The following is a 24,589-nucleotide window of genomic DNA, read 5'->3' on the forward strand; positions in this document are numbered from 1 at the left end:
TCCCTCGTTATGCTTGCTAACTACTTCTCAACCCATTCAACTAATTTAGCTACTCATGCATAAATAACAGAGAGTGAATAGATATAGAGAAATACATTCCATTCTTATAACTGAGTTGAGTACAAAATGACAATGGAAAGTAAAGGTAGAAAGCTTGGTAGCAATTCCTTGTTGACCGAGGCTTTTTACACTGAATCTACAAATGTTCCCACTTCCGCAGGCGTCAACCCTCTCTCTGTCTTGGAGCTTCCGGTGCTTTTCCAAGCTTACCAGAATGATCTACTGGCACACCTTCTTCATCACGTCCGCCTAAAAATGAAAGAAAACTGATGGACAGAGGCGTGAACTTGTAAAGTGATGAAGTAATCAACTGTTTAACCTCTTCTCTAAAGAATGCACTTGGTATTTATAGAGTTTCCATGGTGAAAGGTGGCTTCTCTCTCCCGGTTGTACAGATGGGACAGCTTTAATTCCTAAATGATACGCGGGATAATTGTCACCGATAAAGCTGAATGTACTTCGTGACCGTTATCAGCTGTCAACTTAATTTGGATCCGACTGCCGTCAGCTTTCTATCCCATCGCTCTTAATTATCCTTTCACTCGAATGCGTCCACCATGTTGCGCTTACCAAGTTACGATGATTCTTCTTGGGCGAATGTTTGCTAGCATGATCAACGCAAAGTTTTGCGGTGAAGTTGCGCTCGACAAATGTATTCCTATGATCACAATCTCTGCATTGCGTTAATGCATATTCTACACAAAAATGTAAACATCAACTGCTCTAATGTGTTGGACGCATGCAACCGCAATATTATAGAATTTATGCTTAATGGACGCAATTTAACATATTTCATCAACATAATCCAACATTGTTTAAGAACTTAGTACTATGATAACGTGCATTTCTACTCGTTATCAAAAACCCGAGTTCGGATATGTTGAGATTGTGTTGGGTAGGTGTACAATGGGCTTTCATACAATGAGTTGGATTGTTTGTGGTGGTCCAAGGTGGAAGTATAGGTAAGGCGGGGCCGATTGTAGGTATTTGCTGGTATTTAGATTGGGCCTGAGAGGATTGGACAAAGGGAAATTCATTTTCATTGAAAGAGACATGACGGGAGATGATAACTCGTCCAGATTTAGTTAGGAATTTGAACCCTTTATGTAATGGGCTATAGGCCAGATAGACACATTTGTCTGAGTGGAAGTTTAGCTTGTTGGGCTGGAAAGGGCATAGATGTGGAAAACACACACAACCGAAAACTTTTAATTCTGAAAAATTCAGCTTCTTGTTTAAGAGAATAGTGAAAGGCGATTTACCTTTTAGTACTGTTGTGGGTAATCCATTGATGAGCATCGTGGCTATGAGAAAGGCATCCCACCAGAAACTCAGTGGCAGTTGAGCTTGGGCCAATAATGTGAGGCCAATTTCAACTACATGTTGGTGTTTTCGTTCAGCTCGGTCATTTTGAGTAGAGGTATAAGGGCACGATAATCTGAACATAATACCCATTAAACTACAGAGGTGATGGATCTTGACAAATTCTCCTCCGTTATTGGATTGAAGCATTTTTAGTGATTTATTAAACTGAGTTTGAACATAATCAAGAAGGTTCTAAAAGGCTTCAATTGCATCACTCATTTACTTTAGAGGATATATCCAAGTGTATCTGCTAAAATCATCAACAAACATAATGTAATAGTGGTGACCTTTAGAAGATACAACCGAGGTTGATGCCCACAGATCAGAGTGGATTAAACAAAAAGGCTTTGTTGTGTAGCTTTCAAATGTAGGAAAAGGTGAATTATGAGCTTTACCCATTGGACATGAATCACAAAATAGAAATTCTTCATTACTTTTGATAGGCAGATTACATTATCTAATAACAGAGTTCAAAATTTTGAGTGAAGGATGTCCTAAATGTTTATGCCAGATAGCTTTTGATACTACTACATTGGCATTTGCTGTTTTTCCAAATAATACCAATGCAGAGGTGTTGTTATTTATTTCTAGAGGATGTTGGTTTCTAGGGCAACTACGCTTCAGCTCACCATAAGTCTTGACAGCTACTTGTTCCAAGTGATAAAGCCCATCCTTAAGAGTTCCTTTCAGAAGAATTCGGCCCGTACCCTTGTCCTTAACAAAGCAATGAGCATCATGAAACTCAAAATAGATGTTATTATCTTGAGCTAATTTCGATACACTTACCAAGTTCTTTGTAATGTCAGGTACACACAAGACATTTTCAAGCAGTAAAGTATTGTTCCCATCAGACAAGAAGGTATTACCAATATATGAGATTCGTAATTTGTTTCCATTTCCAACAATAATGTTTTCATTACCTGAATATTCACCTGGATTAGTCAAATTTGCATAGTCGGTGGTTACGTGATTTGTTGCTCCGCTGTCAATGTACCAATTTCGATCCACAACAGTTTCAGGCCAACAAAGGGATTAGAGTTCTGAGTTGCGACAAAGGAAGCAGGATTCAGTCCAACATTATCAGCATTATTTGGGTTTTGTCCTCCTCTGTTCGGCCAAGAATTTCCCAAAAATTCTTTGTTGAATCTGTTGTAGCAGATTAGTGCTGAATGTCCATATTTGCCAAAAACTTGGCATGTAGGTTTGTTTCCACGTCCATGGCCTCATCCACAACTGGAATTAGCACTGCCATTACTTCTTCCTCGTTGCTGATTGAACTAAGTTTGAAAATTTTGCTGATGATGGTTTCACTTGTTTTGAGTCATTCGGACTATGATTTTGGGCCATATTTACAGTAGGGACAATGTTTCCTAAGTTCCTCAGTGAGTTTTGGTGTTCCAAGCATTTTTCAAATATGAGGAGCTCGGATTACATTTCAAGCCACGAAATGTCAGGTTTCCTTTGTATTACCACAATGACTGGGTTGTAGACTTCTTCCAAGCCGAGAAGGACTTGAGAAATCAATGAACGTCTAGGTACAGGGCTACCGGCCTGGCCCCAATTGTCAGCATTAGTTTTCATTATTCATAGATAATCCTCAATTTTTTAGTTACCTTTCTTTGTTGTCTAAAAAATGTGACGAATGAAGTCCCCCTCTGCCCTTGACTGAACATCGAAGAGGTCTTGTGTAGCTTCCCAAAGATCTTTGGCATTGTTGAAACCCATCAGCTGCAGGGCTAATTCAGGGGTCATCAAGTTGTATAGCCACCCGAGGAGTAATAAATCTGTCGTGACCCACTGTTCGAACTGTGGATTGATCGCCCTTGATCTGGCTGAGCTGGACGATGTTTCGTCGGCAAATTTGTTATATCTCCACTCTGAAGTTCACTGGATTCTTCGATTGTCGTTGTGATAAATTTTGAGGGACAGGGTTTCACCTGTGAGATGTCCTTCCAGCTTGTAGCTCTTCAAGATCGGTAGAGCTAGGGTTTTCCACAGTAGGTAATTGCTCCTGTCAAGCTTGATGGTTGTGATCTAATTTAGTAGCTCATTCAAAAGAGGATTGTTGAAGGTGGTGGAGGAGGAAGGTCCGACAGGAAAGGCGTTGGCCATTATCGGCTCTGATACCAAGAAAGACAAAAGGAATAAAGGAGATTTTCTTTACGGGAAATTTGTTTGTATTTCTTCACTGTGTATTTTGTTATTGGATAGGTACAATTTATAAGGCCTGGTCCCCTTATTGGGGAGAAAGAATATGGAAAATAAAAGATAAATTTTATACAGATGTACACATTTCATTGGTTGAGCAAAATATTCCTTTTAACCAAAAATTTAACCAACTGAGATTCTAGAAGAGGAGTGACTGGATGAATACAATTGCTGACTTGTAGGTTTCTCTATATACGTGGACTGCTTGCTAGGATTGTTGTCCTCTAACATTATCTTACCCTCAGTTTCTTTAAATATTTTCATACACTTATTTTTTTCCAAAGGTTCATGTGTTGTATTACCTCGGTTGAATGTAGGAAAAAAAAAAGAAAAAATTTAGCCGTTCCCATCTTTTTCACCACCACGTGAAAAGACTCTCTCTCTACAACGTGAAAATTTAAGGGGAGAGATTCTCTCTTCTCCACATGAAGACTTAAGAAGGAAGTCCTCACCTCCTCCTGTCATTGACTTGAATGAAATTCCTCATCTCCCACCCGTTGAAGATTTAAGGGAAAAGACTCCTCTATCGCCTCCTCCCAAAGAAACAGAGAAAGAAAAGATGTCAGTTTCTGTGGAGTTAACACATTAACCTCTTCCCCTACCTGCCATCCTTGTTAATGACCTAATTGGCCAAGGCCTCAACCCTTCACATAACTTATCTAGGCCAAACATTGGTGGGACAAGTAGGCACTCCCCATGCATTAATGAAGAGCAGTGATGAAACCTCCATCACAAGCCTGATGCCGAATATTTTGATCTGGACAAGGACAAACTCTACAAATATCTAAATAATGGCATAATCCAACTATATTGGAGTCAGTTGATATTTTGGCTAGTCAATTGAAACGCCCTCATGCGTGAACAAGATACTTTTAGAAAGCAACACGAGTCATTCGTGAGTCAACAACATAAACTAAGGGAAGTTGTTCAGCGGTAAGCATAACAATAAGAACAACTTATGCGTCAGCAGACCGAGTTGAGGGAATTTGTTCAACATTAAACTCAACACCAAGAAGAAAAATTCCTTGCGTTTATAAATTTTATTCATGATGTTTTTGTTTACCGCGTTCCTGCTCCTATCATTCTGCCATCACTTCAACAACCCCTACGATTTCTGGATAATGTTACTCCCCTTGCACCCAATGATGATAACGATGCTAGGGGAAACTAAATTTTAGGGTGTTTATGTGAAACCTGGATTTCCATTTTCCCTACTTAAGCGGGTGATAAAAGGAATTAACTAAGTGTAAGTTGAATCCTATGTTAAAGAGGAGGAAAATTGTAAGTGTTTAAATAGATTGTTGAGTAGCTTTAAGATAAGCCTTACCTAGTGAAAATTTGGTTAAGTATGATGCCAAAAAGAAATCATGCGTTGAAAGCCAAGAAAGAAATGGCTCAAGTATTTGACAATGCATTGGCCCTGTACTAAGCGTTGGTGCTATGCCATGCATTGGCCATGAACCATTTGAGAGGTGATTTGGGTATTGAAAGAGGATAAAGTATGGCCAAGAGGAAAGGCTATGCGGGGACAACCATGCGGCAGCCAATGTCTTGAGAGGTTAGCAAAGCATGCAATAGCCTCAAGTTACGTAGACATGGGCGCTGGTCGTTGGAGTTGCGCGCGCTTGTTGATCGTTTAGTAAATAAGCAGTGCTACATGATGAGGTAGACGATCATGTAGCAAATGAGCAACACTACAAGATGGGGTATGCGATCGTATAGTAAGTGAGCGACGCTACACGATGAGGTAGGCAATCGTGTAGGCGGGCACTGGACGATCGTTGATGACATCAGAAATGCACGTCATCTTAGGCCTTTTATTTAGAATTATGAGGGTTGTTAAGCAAAATATACGGTAATTATGTTAGAAATTCATGAGAAAATGAGTTTGTGTCGTTCAGCATCAAGAATCTCGGCTAACCCACTATTATGCGTTATTATGCGTTCAATTGTCTATCTTTGTAGCTAACGCAAGAATCGGACGCGGGCGCGAAAGCCGAGCTATTGCATAGACAACAGCATGCGGAGAAATTCTCCATCGCAAACGCGAACACATACGTTCAATGCATGGGTGTTGCAGTAATCAACCGCATGTGTCCATCGCATAGGAGTTGCGATCATCAAGCGATTGCGGTCATCGTGTAGGAGTTGCGGTAACAAGCGATTGTGGTCATTTCAAGATTGCGGCTACACGATGATAACCATAATAGCAGGATTACCGCAAGGTTGGTGGAATGGAAGCATCAACGCATATCTCGGGAAAATCAAAAGATGATGTTGACATTTCACCTACCACGCCGTTAGTAGCCGAGATTCAGAAAAGGACCAACGCGCCGCGAATGTCAAAATCAGAGCAGATCCATTAATGTTGTCGTCGATCAAGCTCCATAAATAGAAGCCGTTGAGCATAACTTCAGATCATCCAAGGTTTTCATCCAAGGTTTCCTACCTTTGGGTGGATCCTTGTGATCCAGACGAACGCGTTAGAAGAAAGCTTAAGAGTTCTTCATCTCCTTCATCCATGTCGAGTGATGACCGAAGCCTTCACCGGAGTTAGATCGAGAGAGAGTCAGCTCCATCGCCCTTCCATGGCACCACCGGCAGCCTTGACACACATCTGCTAGAGGCAAGACATTGCTTCCAGCTGGTCCTTTCATTTTCTCTTCTTTTCTTCTATTGTATTGTATTACATTTTGGATTAAGAAATTAATACATTGTATGTTCAATGCATTTTTTTGTTCCTTCGATTCCATCTCCATCTTCCTTTACTTAGCATCCTTAACTTTCATCGCATCACATAGTGAGACTGTTAAAGTATCGCATACTTAATCATGCGGCATAGGAATATGAAACATGCAGCAAACCACCAGAGGTATGTGTTGCGTGAGTGTGTGAGTAAACCTTATTTGCTTAGTGTGAAGTTGTAGCAACGTTTGTCTATAAGCGGATGCAATGCTTGTCTATAAGTAAAATCAGCAACAACTAACTGCCTGGAAAGGTAAGTGGTTGGTCGCATTAAGCAGTATAAGCAAGTGTTCACTAGAGATAGGAATAATCTTATGTCAACCAGGCTTTTGCGGTTACCTTGTCTTATGCATGCGTCCATCACACCTTTAGAGTTACTCAGGAGAGAGTTTAAAGAAAGAACCTAAGACTCGGGAGAGAGATTAGAATCGATGCTTGGGAGAGCTAGATTAAGATCGCATTAGCAAGAATAGAGACTTAGGAATAAGTTCCGTTTCCTAATACAAATCAAGTGCATTTGCGGCGGGCATGTATGGCATGAACGCATTAGTTGGTGTTGGCTGAGGTTGCTCTGGTGGTCAAGTTTAGGGTTGCAATGAAGACATCTTCACATTTTATCTATTTTTTTCATGCATTTACTACTCGTCAATAGTTGTCGTGTCTCTACCTCTCATTCATACCTCCAATGCTTTGTCTGTTAGTTAGGAGTAGAAGTAGTTTATAGCTCATACCCTCCATCATTCTTTTATTCAACCGCTGCAAACACATTACCACATAGCATTTAGTTGCAAGTTCCTGAGTTCGACCTCGAATCATCCAAGAAACTTGTGTTTACGTTATACTTGGCGCGAGCGTAAGAAAACTTGTGATAGGAACGCATGGTCATTGCATACATTCGTTAACGCATAGTTTCATTCCAATGCATGACCACCGACGCATGAGAATCAACGTATAACCTAAGACATGCATCGCATAATTGCGTCCCTCTAATTTTTAGTCATCAATTGTATAGCAAATGCATGGAGCTAGCGATGCGATAGGCGATCGTGTGGAACGGTGCGGCGCTAGACGATGTGGGGAGTTGCGCTAAACGATAGCGTTATGTGATCGAAGATAGCGCTATGCGATGGGCGATAGCGCTATGTGATGATGTGCTAGGCGATAGCAATGATGCGCTAGTGCATTAGCAAGAGCCTAGGCAATGGTAAGTTGTACCATGAGGCGTTGAGTTGAGACCTAGCTTGACTCAAGGGTTGTTATGCGTTGGTGATGTGTTATGTACCAAGGGCATCTGAGGCATGTGGGCGCATAGGACAAGGCTATAGTATGCATTGGAAGAGTGTTGGTCATAATCCTAGTTGAGCGCATAGGGCAAAGGTAAGCCATGCGAACGAGAAGGATATGCAGTCAAGGATGAGTCGTGCGAGTATCTAGCATATGTGACCAAGTTACGTCAATTGGATGCACAAGGTAAGGTTGCGTTAATTAGACATGGCACAATCGAGATTAGTAGGTCGCATATGGGGAAAGGTGTTAGGCGACAATGGCTTGAAGGGTGTTATGTTGAGGTTAAAAAGACATCTCAAGGGCGCAAAGATAAGATGGATGCATTTGAGGATAGTTTGACACAAAGGCCATGCGAGGGCGCGATAGGCCAAGATGGCTTGCGACCATAAGGGTGTGGAATGCACCAAGGGTGATGTTAAATCATCCAGACATGTGGCTTATTGGGGAGAAATCTTGGGCTTCAAGCAAGTGAGGTAGATGCACCAAAGAGCTTGCAAACTGATTAGGTTGTGCTGGTTGAAGGAGAAGCTAACACTTCAACCTTGATGTGGCAAGGAGTTGCGTTGGCTTGGAAAAGAAAGGACACTTGGACATGCGGCCAAGTAGGAGGTGTCAGCCTCGGAGAGATTTTGGACATCTATAAATAGGGCCAAGGACTTCTCTTCAGATGATAACTTGATTTCTCTTCAAAGGACATTAGAAAGTGTATGAAGGCTAATTGTGAGGAATCTATATGTTGATGAAGGAACACATGCATTGGTAGCAAGACCATGCGTTGGTCAAGAGGTTCCAAGAGGGGAAGATTCTGTCAGACAGGAAGGTCTGGAAGTAGCAACAACTTGGGACGAGGATATCTCCCAGAATACTCATGCGTTTGGAATGATTCCAAATCCACCTGAAAGCTACATGAGTCTAGTTTTTATGTTAGGCTTCTGGAGAATAAACTCCAAGGAATCGAGCTGGAGAATGAGGAAAATACAGAAAGGTCAAGCTGTCGAGTAAGCTTGGGCCAGTCTTGATGTTTTGATGATTTCGGCAAAACCACGAGAAGTTCTGAGCTAAGATTTTAGGTAAGCTTATGGAGACATTTTAGAACATGTTTGCAGAAGAAAGTATCTTAAAAAAAGATGTGTAACTATGAGTAATCTAAGCTGATAATTGAATCTGGAATTTAGGGTTCAAAAGGGAAACCAAGGAAACCTAAGGAACTTTGGAAAGGAAAGTTCCTAGCCAACCAAGGTGAGTGGATATTCTATTGTTTGTATGATTTATTTCTATGTATATATGTGAATATATATATAGGTTATGTTTGAAATAATGGCATGATCAGGAAATGTGTTTTGCCTAAATTTGATTGTTGTGGTATTGTTGTCATAATGTGTGCGTCATTGTGTTGGAACGGGATTTATACTCAGGATACTGTTAGCATGCCTTGTGGACGCTTGGCTAGAAATGTCAAGGTACCTGACTGGAATTGCCAACGTACTCAAGCATGACTAACAGGAAGTAATAATATAGTCTGCGGACTATAGGATTGTGTCCAAGTTTGGTCATCACGGGTTATTCACAGAGAATACCCGGGGAAGGTACATGATCATGCGAGAGTTGTCCAACTAACAGGCTGGGGAGATTATATTTTGCTATGTGATTGTTGTTGATTTTTGAATTGTATTCCCAAAAATGAATTTCTGAAACCAAACCTATGTTTGTATAAAGCCACCACTCACTGAGCTTTGTAGCTCATGTTTTCTATGTTTTATGTCTTTTCCCCCCACGTAGCGGAAGGTGAGGAGTTCCAGGGTGCTGCTAAGGTCAAGGTCTGCCACAAGCCACAGTTACACTTCCAGAGGGTTTTAAGAATGGTTGTTGTAAACTTTGTAATTAAGTCTTGGATTTGTATGAACATTACATTGTTATAATATAAAATGGGCCTACTTAATCAGTTGTTGTTATCTCCTTGTCTAAAAGTTTATTGAGTGTAGTAAAGAGGTTTAGTTGGATAGTAGGTATCATAAAAGGGTGGTCTGCGGTCCCTCGCGCCTCTCCTCAGGCTTAGGAGTGTGGGCACGAGGCAGGGTGTGACAGGATAGCCTCAGAACAGTTATGGACGCATGGTCACCTTCCTCAACACTTGTTTGGATGCATGGTTGCATTAACAGAGCCGTTAGGCGCATGGTCCACCCTCTTGGATGCATAACCTACCTTATCAGCTCAACTTCAAACTCCATTGGCGCATGATATCATGACCAATGCATAGACACACCCTCATTAACGCATATCCTCTCCTTGAAACCCTAATTCTCTCCAACTCTCTCCCTTTGAGTCTCCTTTGAAGGCATTTGAGTTGTGAGCTAAAATGATGCTCTCCTGGGGTATTTATTGGCCCTCAAAAGTGTCCTCATCATCCTTCTTATGCCATCAATACATGGCAACTCCCATCTTGAGTGTCTTTACCACATTGAGCCACCACCTACTTCTAAGCCACCTCCTACTTGCATGCGAGCTTGAGGTGTCTTCACTGGGCATTGTCCAATGCATAGCTTCTTCTTGAGCTATCATTTCAACCTTTTGCATGTCTTATAATGCGTTCACCTCATCCTCGGCTTGACCAAGACTCCACTTGGTTGAGCCACATATCCCACATTGTTGTCAATTCGACCTTGCTCTCCAAGTTTCCTAACTAATGCATTGTAATCTATGTTGGGCACATAGTTGCTTCACTAACCTCATGTATGCGTCCAACGAGCTCTTCCTATGCGTCCAATGGTGATCAATGCATGGTTCCCTAACTATGCTCCCAACTTTCCTCTCATTTTATAGCATAGCTTCTTCTTTTGGCTCATATCTAGGGTATGCGTTCAACCTACACATTTTCCTCCTTAGTATGCGGCTCACTAGGGTTATTGTGCTTTCTCAGTGTAATTATTTCCCCCAAGGGGTTGTCTCATGCTTCCATCTTGCTCCTAATAGACCAACTTTAGCCTTATGCATCCATCATTCCTTGACTTCCTTCTTCTTTGGTTTCTATCTTCTTCTCAACGCATAGCTTTCTTCTTCACACTTAAAGGCATAGCCATGTGTCCTCTTTGCCTTACTTTTCCCCCAAGCATGTGCCCATCTATGCACCCACATGACCCTCTATGCGTCCAACAAACCACTTTTTAGGGTTTCCTCCCTTTGTTGTGTTTTATGTTGCCCAAATCTTAGCCAAAATCTCTCCCTTGAATACCCTATGTGCCCAACATGTCATCCTATGCGCCCATCATGCTCTATTTTGCACCCATCATGCTCTCTTATACGTTCATCATGGTTTAGTCTCTTTTGTTTGTAGCATAGTTCCCACAACTCATAACATACTCCCATAGCATAGCTTTTAACATCCGCTAAACCTCCAAAGTTTTTCCAGAACCTCCCCTTGGATGAACCTACTATGCGTTCATCATACTATGATTTGGTCGACTATGCTATGACTACACCATACGTTGAACTTAATCTAGCTTCTTCATCCTTGCGTATGTTATGAATCCTACTCTTATTTTCTTGGCATGGTTCAGATACTTAGCCAAATTTTGTCTCCAAACTACTATGCCTCTGAGATTTAGAAAGTTCTCTTCCTCCAAAACATAGTTTAAGGACTTAGCCAAACTTTTCCTTCCAAGGTTGGCTCTCCAAGCTATTTTCTATATCTAAAGGAATCTTATGAGTGTGAGGGTGTTACATGACATGTCACACCCCCTCCCTAGCCTTAACTCCTTAAGACCTAGAAGGGAGCATGAGGGTACATCAGTAGTATCTTAAGATAATATTTAAATTCAACATTTCCCCCCTTATCTATTAAAGACTTCAACATGCTTACAACACTCTATCTAACTTTCATACACATAGTTCAATTTCCTATATTCTTTATTACATGATCTGAGTCATGCCCTAAGAATTTATTAAGTCCTGGTGTGTTGGTGGTTAGTAGACTTCTTTCTGAACGCTCCACTTTACTACCTGGGGAGGGGGGATATAAGAAAACATTTGGAAGAGTGTGAGCTACTAAGCCCAGTGAATGGTTCTTTTAGAATAATAATCACTTTGCAAAACATATTTTTGGGAAAGCAATCACATAATCACAACTCCAGTATAATCTATGCATGATCATGTGTACATTCATTCAATTATCATCCTCCAGTTCCATGCTATACGTGGCATGCTCATATCATGGACACATTATCAATCACACAAATTTTTATGAAAACTTTCCTATAACCCACTTCTCCCGCCAATGTGCACATCGACAATTCTTTTTCCGCTACTCATGCTTAGGTACTTGACTATAATTCCCGTCGGTCATCACCAACTATTATTTCTCACCGAGGCCGACTATATTTTCCCGCCAAGCACCTTTTGTTAAGCATGCTAACTTATGTAATCTGGGTATAATCTCAGTTTCCATAACAATTTCACAAACAATATCATGGCAACAGCATAATCATCATAAGTATGCATTTGGCACTTACATATGCATTTATCCATATATTAATGCATAAAACTAAGTAAACACTCACCGTTAGCAAGTTTTCCACTAAAATCACCTTGAGAATACTTTCCCTACTCCAATTTAGCCAAAATACCAAAATTAGCCTCTTTAAAGGTTATTTGGACCGTGATAAGCAGTTGGGCGTTGGGCAGTAGGCAGGGTGGGCATGTTATGCCGCACAAGGGACTGACGCGTTTGGGCATGCGTTGCGCTAGGCGTGATGTGCCGCACAGGGGAGGCTGCTGCGCTAGGCTAGCACGTGGGATGCGTCGAGCAAGGCGCACACCAACGAACGGACGCAGCACTACATGCATGCAGGGTGTGGGCTGGCTATGCGTCCGACTGACTCAATGCCTCACCAATGCAACCTTGCTTCTTTTGATCTCCAATCAACTTGGCAGCCTAATAACTCAAATGTAACTCTCTAAATATTCTCTCAACACACGATTTAAGTGATGGTATGAATGAATTCTCCTTGCCCAACCCCTCTATTTATAGCCATTTCAAACTCACCCCATGTTGATAACACAACTCCTATTTGTCTCACTTTGGACCTGCAAACACTTAGTCTACCCAGCCTAGCCTTAGCCTAGCCTTGAGTTGTTCTCATTTCAGCTTGCCAGCCAAAATCTCCTTTTTTGCATGAAATCTGCTTCACCCACCTCCTACTTGGGTGATAAGACTTCAATTGCATGAAATCTCCTTTAGTCACCTCCTATTAGAAATTTATGTGATCATCCTTTTGCCACCTAAATTACTTAAATACTTCACATATTTCTCTACTTAAATTGTTTAAGACTTATACTCGTATACTCTTGGCATTCTCCCTTGAATTTTTCCATCAATTAGCCTTACCTTTTATCCTTAACGCATAGCAATTCACCCTTCTTTCATCAAAAGTCCCATTTAGCCAACACATGAGTTGGTCATCACCAACGCATAGGGTGGTCGCTCACCCTCGACGCATGGCTTGCTAGGTGTGCTTGCTCAGCCTACTAAGCGTGGACACATGGTGCTGACCATCGACGCATGGTGTGCTGCCTAGGCACTTGCGTGCTTGGCCGCATAGGCACTCTCGGCCGTGTGGGCGTGTCTCGCCGCATGGGCGTGCCTCGCCGCATAGTGCATGGCTGCTCGGCAGACTCGGCAGCGCTTCGATGCATAGGATGGCTTGCCCGCTTGCTCGTTTGATGCATAGACAGGGCGCTCGGCATACACCATCGACGCATGGGCTGCGCTTGACGCACGGCCTGTGCGCTTGTCCTCGACGCATGGCTGCGTGCTTGGCACATGGCCTGTGCGCTTGTCCTTGACGCATGGCCTGTACACCTAGCATGCTCACTCGACACATGCTTGCTTCCCGTGATCGCATGGCTCATGTATGCCTTTGCGTTGGTTGTATGCGACCCTTAGCCATTTTTTTCAAGTTTTCTTGCTTCCATCCTTCATGCCTTCTTGCGTCCAATATGTTTCAAGCCCTTCATAGGCATTTAGACTTTTGGTCACCTTTTTGGATAATTTTTTATATTTTTCTCCCTTTGCCCCACTATCCTTACTTAGGATTTTTCTATTTAACCTCCCACTTTAGATTTAGTGTTAGGGTCTTACATGACACCCGTGGGTGAAAGCCAAAATGAAGTTGGATAACCATGATAAACATACAATCAAATCAAATAAATTATGCAATTCCAAATGTCTAAGCCAAAAAAAATTAGCTAAGCCTAGAGTTAATGTTGAAAAGGGCACTTGATCGTAATGGGATGTCCATGACATCTGTGAGGGCAAGCCAAGACAAAGGTGAGTAAATCGGATCAATACATACCCATTTATAAGTGTACTTAATTAAATAAAAAGTAGCAAAGAGAAGTTTTGTGTTTTTGAACTATGGGCACATTGCTATAAAGGTCAATTAAGAATGCTAGGAAATGAGTAATGGAATTTTGAAGAATAAGTCTGTTGCATTTAAATTTAAGAAGTAATTCTGTAAGGGAGTGAATAAGTTGAGGATAATTGCTGGTACAATAAATCTCAAAACTTGGAGCATGTTGAGAGGTCAAGTTAGTGCATTAATTTAAGTTGATATATACGTTAAGACTTTAAATAAATGCTTGAGGACAAGTATTTTTCTATATTTCAGGGTGTGTGATAACTTGTAGAAATAAAAGTTTTTGTAGTTCTTTGTTTTGAAGAATTAGGGAAATTAAGAGGACAATGGATTAACTTGAAATGAAATTCATGTAAATAGATAAACTTTTCGTTAAGCATTCACAAAGTTCATTATCTTGAAAATACAAAATCTAACATCTTTGAATGCAAATTCTTATGAAAAGATGAAAAAGTAAGCTAAAGAAACAAAAGTTGCAGCCATGGATGCATAAAGAGAACATATCAACTTCAATCTTACATGTGAAGAACCATGCGTTGAGCTTAAACATGAAGAAAGGAAAATGAATCTGTGACGCGAGGATTCAATGTAGCAGGGAAAGTTGGTAGCATATTTGAAACAGTCCCGACAGGACCAACGAATCTGCGATGGGAGGATTCAGCGTAGCAGGGCATGGAATTAACTACAAGGTGTCAATTCATCATTAGAAATAGACTAAGAAGCTTCTTTTTTACCAAGAGATTGGCCGAAATTGTGCTAACTTCCTCCCCATTTCCACCATTGTCTTCAATCTTGAGCTTCTCTTTGAGGAATTTCGAGTGAGAGCTCAGTCTTCTTTTCTGAAATGTAAGAGAGCACCATCTACTTTCATTATAACCACCTTGAAGCAGCCAACATCAAGGCCAAAGGGAATAAGAGATTACAACCGGCAGCTTGATATCATCATTTCTAAAGTGTACCCTATTTCTTGTGTAGGATTGTATCAGTAACAGCGAAAGCACAAGAATCATCTAACCACTAAAATTCACTAATTTTGGCAAAATATAAAGCATGCAGAAAACAAGTGAGTTTCAAGACATACCTCTTGTAGAACTTCTTCAAAGCTCCTTCTCCAGCTGCTATCTTCTCCAAATCTTGTTGTAGGCCACCTCAAGATTTTCCACACTATTCTCTTGGTGCTCTAGATTGAGTTCTGGAACTCAAAACAAGCTTGAATCAAGGGATGAAGGAGAAAAGCTCACTGCAGCAACCTTATTGAAGAACCCTTTCTTCAACCCGAATTTTTTCTAAAATTCTCTAAGATTCCATGCCCAATTTTCACTCCAATCTCTTCACTATATTGCAGATCAACATGCAAAGGAGAGAGTTGCATGAGTTGCAGCTCATGCTTGGAGAAGACAAGGCAAAGAAAATGCTTCATGTGTGAGCAAGTGAAGAAATGGATAATGGAAAATCAATATTTTCAATTTTAGTGTTTTGTTTTCTAATTTTCAAATTTTATCTCAAAAATCAAATTTTGATTTTATAAAATCTATTTTTATTTTAAAAATAAAAAAATTAATTAATTTCATAAATTAATTATTAAATGAATTTTAATTAATTTAATATCAAATATTAAATTAATTTTAACACATATCCATCTTTATATATTTAAATCATATTTAAATATATAAATTCTCCTATTTTGTTTAATTCTCATATTAAACATGTAATTATATCTCATATAAGTACTAATTCCCTTAATTCTAATTTGAACAATTCAAATTAACCTATCACGCTATTCTAGAGCTAGTCCGTTACGAGCTAGTAGGGGGACCTCGCGGACCTACAGATCATGGGCTCCAACGATCCGAGATTAATTGGCTAAACTCATTAGACTAGGTTAATCCTCATTCGTTAACTAATGGGTCACTCCACCCATAGTAGCACTCCCTTCACTATAGATATATTATGTCCACATGATTTAATCTTGTGGTTTTTAAAGATTAAACATCTTCTATTTTGCAATAAAGATGTTATTAAGGTTTATTTAGTAAAATTATTATTGAATATGTGAGTTGCACATTAAGAACCCTAAATTCAATAAACTAAGAACCCCTGGGTATAACATGAATTCTTAAACTATCACTACAAGAATTTTGGGCTTTAATGTCGGTTGAAAAAAGTGAAATCGGATGTATAATGTCGGTTTTGTTTTTTTTTTAAATGGATCTTTAATGTCGGTTTTAAACCGGCATTGTAGGGGTACCTTTTGTCGGTTTTAAACCGACATTAAAGACCTGCTTAATTTATCTTCTCACTTTCTATTTTCCCCCCATTTTTTTCATTTTTCCCTCTTTATTCTCCCCCTATTTTCTTTTTCCTCTCATTCTCACACTTCCCTCTTCAGACCCTCTTCTTTCTCACTTCTCTCTTCCAAACACTTCCTATTTGTCCGTCAATCGTGGGTGAAGAGTCTGTCGTGGTGTAGATCTAGCTTCCGTGCAGGTCTGTTCGTCGTACAACCCACGCCGTTGCACCCAGTCGCTCGGATCTTCTGCTCGTTCTGTCGAAGCACCACAACTCGGATCTACTGCTCCCTCTTCAGTTATTTTTCTGTTTCTTATACTCTCAGTTTGATAAATAAGCACCCAAACTTGATACGTTAATCATGTGTCTTCAAATCTAAAGTTTATATTTCCACGTGGTGTTTGTCGCCGTTCGTCGTTCGATTTTCCCTCGCTGTGTGTCTCCAGATCTGCCACCGTTCGTCTTTGTCCACCGCATTTTCGTCCATATTAGTATGCTTTTCTTCTCTTTCCTCTCTTAAACTCACAACAATTTTTGTTCTTATGTCTACGCCTCTCAACTGTTTGTGTAAATGTCTCAATGAAAGCCAGCTGCGATTACACTTGAATATGTCTCTCTGCTCCTAGATTTGGGCCTTTTTATGTGTCTATGGCCTTTGAAATTCGATTTGATTAATGGTTTTGTTGTATATGATACATTTGTTGAATTACTTGAAGTTCTACTGTAGAATGTAAAGTAAAAAAGGACCCCTACGTTGAGCATTCGGAGACATTAATGGATAATATGAGTAGAAAGGCAACCATGCACTTGTGAGGTTGAACACATGATTGACCGAAGTATTGGCAAGAGGCGTTGCCAAGAGTTTCTCATGTGTTGGGTATGCGTGAGCAAGAGCAGTGAAAGCAAAATGTTAAGCGCAAGGCGCTGGGTAGACGATAGTGTAGTAAATGAGCAGTGCTACACGATGAGGTAGAAAATCGTCTAGTAAGTGAGCGGCGCTACGCGATGAGGTAGGCGATCGTGTAGGTAGGCACTAGACGATCGTGTAGCAATGCGAGGAGCTAAACGATGAGGTAGACGATCATATAGTAGATGCGCGGAGCTAAGCGATGCGCTAGACGATCGTGTAGATATGCATGCGGCGTTAAACAATGAGGAGTGACGCGCTAGACAATCGGGCTATACGATAAGCCAAGTACTGCATGATCAATGTAAACGCTAGACGATAAGCGTAGAAGCTGGACGATAGCACTAGAGGATAGCACTAGACGATAGCATTGAGCGTTAAAGCGATGCGCGGGCGCTAAGCGATAGATTACACGATGGCGTTATGCGATGTGCATGAGTGCTAGACAATAGCCATGCTACGTTAGACAATGAGCAGACGCGCAACACGATAGGAGAAATGCTAAGCGATAGGCGATAACATTAAGCGATAGGTGAATGGGTTAGATGATAAGGCGTCAGTGTTAAACGATGGAGGTAAATGATAGGCGCGGTAGCTAAACAATAGACTGTGCGCGAGATCATTGAGAGCAAGATCGTTTACTAAACGATTGAGCTATACGATGGGCTGTTGGAGCTACACGACTGAAGAAGCAATCCTTTTCAAATACTCTGAGCAGAGAGACCGCCTGAAGGTATGTGCATAATTGAGAGCATGTAGATAAATATGTTTTTATTTGCTGAGGCTACCGTTGACTGTTAAAGCAACCTTTGAAGACTATGGATTTGGATGCATTCCTTTTAAATGTGAATTTGGTAAAGATTCTATTTTATATTCATAGTCTCTTGTTGCTTTAGGAGATAGCTGCAGGTATGGCGTCTTTGAGTTGTTTTGGAAGTTATACTCTACATATGAATATTTACTAGAGTCTCTGCTATATTATGGCAGTTATAGATTCTCCTGGAGTAAAAAGCATTTTGATTGGCTTGAGAACATGTGCATTATGCTAATTAAATACTCTAAAAGAATGTTTGACTCACAGTTTTAATAAGTTTTAGTTGATGAGTCCAACTTCATCGTTATGCTGTCGAAAATTTTCCATCGTTTTTCATATCTTATATCTAGGTAACCAAGCTTCTCTTCTTCAAGATCTTGAAAAAGAAGATTCTCTCATTTATTTAACTATTGAGTTTTCTTGTTTTGTAGGTGCAACAAAGGAGTAAAGATTTGGTATCACAACCTCAATTTGGTATCACAACCTCTTTATGTTTTTTCTTGGGGAACTCTAGATCCAACACATTCACTACAAGAATTTTGCCTTGAATGTACCATTTATATATATTCCCAATAAACATGGTTAGTTGAATATGAATTATTATCACATTTTCACTTTCAATCCTTTGTTTTAAACCTTTTTTGTTTGTGATTCTTTGAACAACAGTGGTCAGACAAAGATGCCTATAACCAGACACTGCTGAAGCTAGGGGGGTTCTGTTCAAGAAGAATTATGAAGGGATCCATACTTACCAAGTGGAGAGGGACAGTAAACTCATAATGTTTGTAAAATCATAATATTTGTATTACTTATAATTTGTGTTTTCAAAGGCTGAATTATTGTACGGCCTTTTAAATTATAATTTTATAGCAAAATTTACGGATTAAATGTAATAGATTTGCAAGCCATACATAAATAATATGTCATAGCCATAGTGTTCAATGATGATGTGTCATGCTATACTTTTTTACCCAAAAAATGGATTTGACAATGGAATTTAAAAAAATGGACAATAATTGATAAAACGGATAGATTATAGGCTTTAGTTTAAAGGACTTCATTTGATTCTTAAGCTTCAATTGCAACCGAATTAAAGTGCTTTAATGTCGGTTGCAAATTTCATTAAATGGCTTTAATGTTGATTGCAACCGACATTAAAGACAGTGTTATTAAAGCCTTTTAATGTCGGTTTAAAACCGACATTAAAGCCTAAAATTCTTCTAGTATATATGTGAAGATATAAAAGTGGATCAAGTTCAAGTATATAGCCAAAAACGGTCTATAGTATAAGGACAAGATTGGGTACCTTATCCTGGGGACACTATAGATGCGGTCTACTTTGTATTTGATACAAACGATGTGATCTTGAATCATTCATGTGGAGACATGTGAATGGAGACATCCTATGCAATGAGTTTACATAAGACCGGACCACGAAATAGTTACTTTTACTTTATAATGTCGTTTACTATTAGGACTGACTATTTCAATTCGATGACCTAAGTAACTCGATCTTAATCGTGAGCTAACTATGAACTCCTGTTTATTCAGGATTATCCCTTAATCTTCATGGGTGAGAGTGGTTCATCATCGCCGATGCAATAAGCCGCCCATTTTAGGGATAAGGTCGGGTAGATAGCTGGGAACATAATTCTGTAAGATAGAAGTCACTCCTACCCAATTCTAGGGATAGTAGATAGGTTATTCTCTTAAGTGATGTTTTCGGGTCTTGAACAAGGGGCCTCACCCTCTTATTGGCCCAAGAGGGACTGAATTTGGTAGTTGGACCACAAACAAATTGTTCATTAGAGGATCAGTGGGACTTAAGGAGCAAGATGTAATTACAAAGGTAAAACGATAATTTTGACCTAAATATAATTATGAATAATCTGTGAAGGATCGACATACTAATCATGATTAAATCAAGTGGACAGAAATATATTTATAGTGAAGAGGGTGTAACTACTGGGCTTTAATGGAGTGTCCCAATAGTTAATAAGTGTTGGTTAATTAGGTTAAAGAGTTTAATCGATTAATCTTGGATTGTTATAATCATGATCTGTAGGTCCATTAGGTCTCCCTGCTAGCTCAAATCAGACTAAACCGTAAGACAGTGTTGTTGAATGAGAAATTTTGGACCAATCACAAGTCACCACGTCGTTTGCTAAATTAACGACGAATTTCTAAATCATTGACTTTGGGTCCAATTAGAAGTTGACACATATCCCGAATTGAATTGAAGACAAGTTTCGATGACGTCACGCGGATGAATCAGATAAGATTAAATTGGTCCAATTTGATATTACTATTTGGGCTTAAACTTCAAACTACAAAAAAAGTTGAATTGGACCTAAATTCTAGATCAGACCCAAAACCAACTAATTGGGCCCAAGGGTCAGGCCCATGGACCAACCAAACACACGAAGCCCACCTGAGAACTCTATTAATAGAGAAGTTCTCTTCATTTGTAAGGGCAGCATTTTCTACACTCAGAAGACCCAGAAAGAATTCACAAACAAGTAGAGGACTCCCAAGACTCCTGAAGCTGCACTCCTATAAGGCAGAAGACCTTTGAAGACATAAATACTCTTCCAAGACTTCTACTTCAAGCGTCCAAGACTCCTGAAGCTACACTCCTATAAGGTAGGAGACCTTTGAAGACACAAATACTCTTCCAAGACTTCTACTTCAAGCTTCCAAGACTCCTAAAGTTGCATTCTTATAAGGCAGAAGACCTTTGAAGACACAAATACTCTTCCAAGACTTCTACTTCAAGCGTCCAAGACTCCTGAAGCTACACTCCTATAAGGCAGAAGACCTTTGAAGACACAAATACTCTTCCAAGACTTCTACTTCAAGCTTCCAAGACTCCTAAAGTTGCATTCTTATAAGGCAGAAGAACTTTGAAGACACAAATACTCTTCCAAGACTTCTACTTCAAGCTTCCAAGACTCCTGAAGCTGCAATCCTATAAGGAAGAAGACCTTTGAAGACACAAATACCCTTCCAAGACTTCTACTTCAAGCTTCCAAGACTCCTGAAGCTACACTCCTATAAGGCAAAAGACCTTTGAAGACACAAATACTCTTCCAAGACTTCTACTTCAAGCTTCCAAGACTTCTGAAGCTGCACTCCTATAAGGCAGAAGAGCTTTGAAGATACAAATACTCTTCCAAAACTTCTACTTCAAGCTTCCAAAACTCCTGAAGCTGCACTCATATAAGGCAGAAGACCTTTGAAGACATAAATCCTCTTTCAAAACTTCTACTTCAAGGTTCCAATACTCCTGAAGCTGCACTTCTATAAGGCAGAAGACCTTTGAAGACATAAATACTCTTCCAAGACTTCTACTCCAAGCTTTCAAGACTTCTACTTCAAGAACGTTCGGTGCTTTCCTTCTCAGTGTCAAGTATATTCACCCAACTGAAAGAGAATCAGAGGATCAAGTTTTAGAGATCGAACCACATCGCATCAAATCAACTCCAACTTCAACACCAACTCAAGTTCAACTCCACGAAACACGTTTCTCCGAAAATCTCGTGCGAACAAATTAGCACGCCCGGTGGGACCTCTCTACCTCTCATCTCTCTCTCGTCATCCGAGTCAAGAATTCTACAGATGGCACCAAAGAAAGTTGCATCCAATTCTACAGAGGACCTCTCTACCTCTCATTAAGGGCTGATTCGGGGGCTTGAACGATGTGGCGCCACACACCTTCTCTTGGCCCGAGAGGTGTTCACACATAGTTGGACTATGTTGTATTGTTCATTAGAGAAATCAGTGGTACTTAAGGAGTGAGATGTAACTATAGGGGCAAAACGGTAATTTGACCCAACTTTACTTACGAGCATCTGTGAAGGGTCATCGTACTCATGATTGGTTATATCCGATGGACATAGAAATATATATGTGGTAAGAAGAGTTCAGCTATTGGTCTTTAGTGGAATGTCTGACAGTTAACAGATAGTGGATCTCGTGGCTAAAGAGTTTAGTCAGTTATTCACGGACTGTTGAAGCTTCGAGCCACAGGTCCACTAGGTTCCCTGGGTAGCTTGGATAAAGTCGAGAACCAGTGTTTGGGTTAATTTGAAATGTTCAAATTGACAAGAGGAAGTTCGATTATCTATGATATAATTGACTGGTTAATTATATATAATATAATTAGCTAAATGTATGAGATACATTATTTTGGAGGAAATTAGATATAAATATGATTTATATCAAGTAGAGGAGAAAATACTATAGTAGATATGTGATATCAAACTATAGGATAAAAATATAATATGATTATATTTATTAATATTTTAATTGGTTAATTATATGATAATTAACCCAAAAATCATGTTTGGACGTGGGTTAGTCAGAATGAGTCGGTTATTGTAACCGATGAAATAAAAATGAAATTGTTTCATTTTGAATAGTGAGTTCAATTGATCGTCCAAAAGAAAAAGTGAAGCATGCATTGGTGAAAGTAAATGATCGCTTAAAAGAATCGAAAGCCTATACGATAGTCCCTCTCCGCCTAAACAATCGTCCACCTCGTGCCTAAATGATCGCACACTATTTCCTACACGATCGCATAGCTTCTCTAAACGATCATATAATGTGCCGATTTTGTTAAACGATCGTATACCATTTCATAAACGATTATTCAGTAAAACTTACATGATCATGTAGCTTCTCCTAAATGATAAGCATTTTTCTATACAATAGCGTCTTTTTCCCTCTCACTTTCTTATCGCCTACATGATCCGTGTTTCCTCCTTCCTCTACCAAATTCACCAAAAATCATGCTTTGGGTTCTCACTCCAAGAATACCTAAGGCTCTTTTCTGGTGGTGTCGTCCCCCCGGCGTTCGTGTTCGTGCGGTTGTTCGTGCTACTGTAGTCGACACTGCTGTTGGGCGTTGGTTAATCGGGTGAAGGGTTCCGCTGCTTTGAGTTTCAAAGTTTGAAGATTGTCTTCAACTGGTATGGCACTCTCTCTCTTAGTATATCTTGTTTATAGCATGCCGTAAATTAAGATTTGTTTACATAACTATATGTTAGAATGTATTATATGTATTTTTGTCACGGTGAGATCAGAGCGATCCGAATGCGCTCATGGAACTCTTCGGTAAAAGATCCTTCAATTGGTATCAAAGCTAGGTTTCAGATTCTAATACTCCAATTTCATCTCTTGCAATGAAATGACATTTACATTCATGGTGGGTGCATTTCTACATTGTTTAAGGGTTAAATTTCCTGTGGATGTGCGGATTAATGGATGTTTTTTGGGATGATTAGCCTCGGTTTGATTTAGATCCTTTTACATTTGCGATTTTTTGTAAAGGCCTCTACGTTTTTGGGCATTAATAATCGTTATCGAGTCTATATCCAAAGTTTGTTTGAAGTTTTGAGTCATTCATCGAAAAAGTTCTGGGCAAACATTGCAGTTCTTTGAAGAAGGAGGCGATCTAGGGTTGATCGCATCGTACAAAAGATGTGGGATGTGATCGCTGTTGATCGCATCGTAAAGACGATGGAGTACATGATCGCTGTTGAACGCATCAGTTAAACGATGTGGTATACAATCAATAGTTGATCATATTGTTTTGACGATCGGATACGCGATCACGGAGTATCGCGTCGTGTAGACGATGAGATGCTCGCGGATTGCTTAACGCATGCGGACGCTAGACGATCATTTAGGTCAGTAAGCTTCATCGCTTAGTAACTAACTAAACGATTGCTTAGTAATGTAAGGTAAATCGCTTACCTGGTTGCACGCATCGGTTAGATGATGAGATGCTCGCATATCGTTTAATGCACGTGCGCACTGGACGATCGTTTAGGTTAGCAAGCTTCATCGCTTCGTAACTGACTAAATGATCGCTTAGTAACGCACGATAAATCGTTTACCTGTCGTGGTGCTACGCGATCGCATAGACGATCAAGCTTCGCAGCTTCGTTGTCATTTACATGATCGTTTAATTATGCTTCTATCGTCTAGTGCGCGCTGAACGATCATATACCTATGGCATTTGCTACACAATGAAGGCTTCTTGGCGGTTCAAGACTCGGTTCGCCTGTGAACCGATTTGCTCGATGAAAAATATAATAGATAGGGTTTTTTCATTCCGGTTTTTGTAAAGGATCATCCTAGTCCATTAATCCTTTATTTATTACATGCGATGTATGTTTTTTATATGTCATATGGTATGTACATATAGTAAATCCCACCTTAGGTTATGCAATGGTCATGCATCATCTCTTTATTGTAATTGTTATAATTTAGAGAAGCATGATTTTAATTATGTAAGAGTATGCTCATGCATCATATAATATAAGAGTTATATTTATGCATGCATAAAAAGCATTGACATGCATCATCTTTATATTATAATTGTTATAGTATAAGGGTGAATGATAGTGTGTTTGCTTGGTTGTTACACGTTATATAAAAGTTATGTATAGTAATGACCGGAAATTTCATGAAGCATGACACATAAGTTTTTTTATAAAT

General features: G+C 39.8%; 1 long non-coding RNA gene and 1 pseudogene across 5 annotated transcripts in view; both read right to left on the reverse strand.

Annotated features, from left to right (window-relative positions):
• Positions 1 to 24,589, reverse strand: part of LOC120089259 (uncharacterized) — a 51,750-nt gene that overhangs the window by 16,713 nt on the left and 10,448 nt on the right. Inside the window, exons 4-5 of one of the 5 annotated variants that reach the window (XR_005485118.2) lie at positions 15,157 to 15,409; positions 14,407 to 15,041 (exon numbers count right to left, since the gene is read on the reverse strand). This is a non-coding gene — a long non-coding RNA (uncharacterized LOC120089259). Of the gene's footprint in view, positions 1 to 14,406; positions 15,042 to 15,156; positions 15,410 to 24,589 lie in introns of those variants that run through there. The other 4 variants (XR_016523781.1, XR_016523780.1, XR_016523779.1 and 1 more) reach the window with 4 other exon arrangements.
• LOC150033211 (uncharacterized) lies at positions 2,494 to 4,242 on the reverse strand (annotated as a pseudogene).

The sequence above is a fragment of the Benincasa hispida genome, chromosome 10 (assembly GCF_027475165.1).
Source record: "Benincasa hispida cultivar pf3 chromosome 10, pf3_genome.v1.1, whole genome shotgun sequence".
Lineage (NCBI taxonomy): Eukaryota > Viridiplantae > Streptophyta > Magnoliopsida > Cucurbitales > Cucurbitaceae > Benincasa > Benincasa hispida.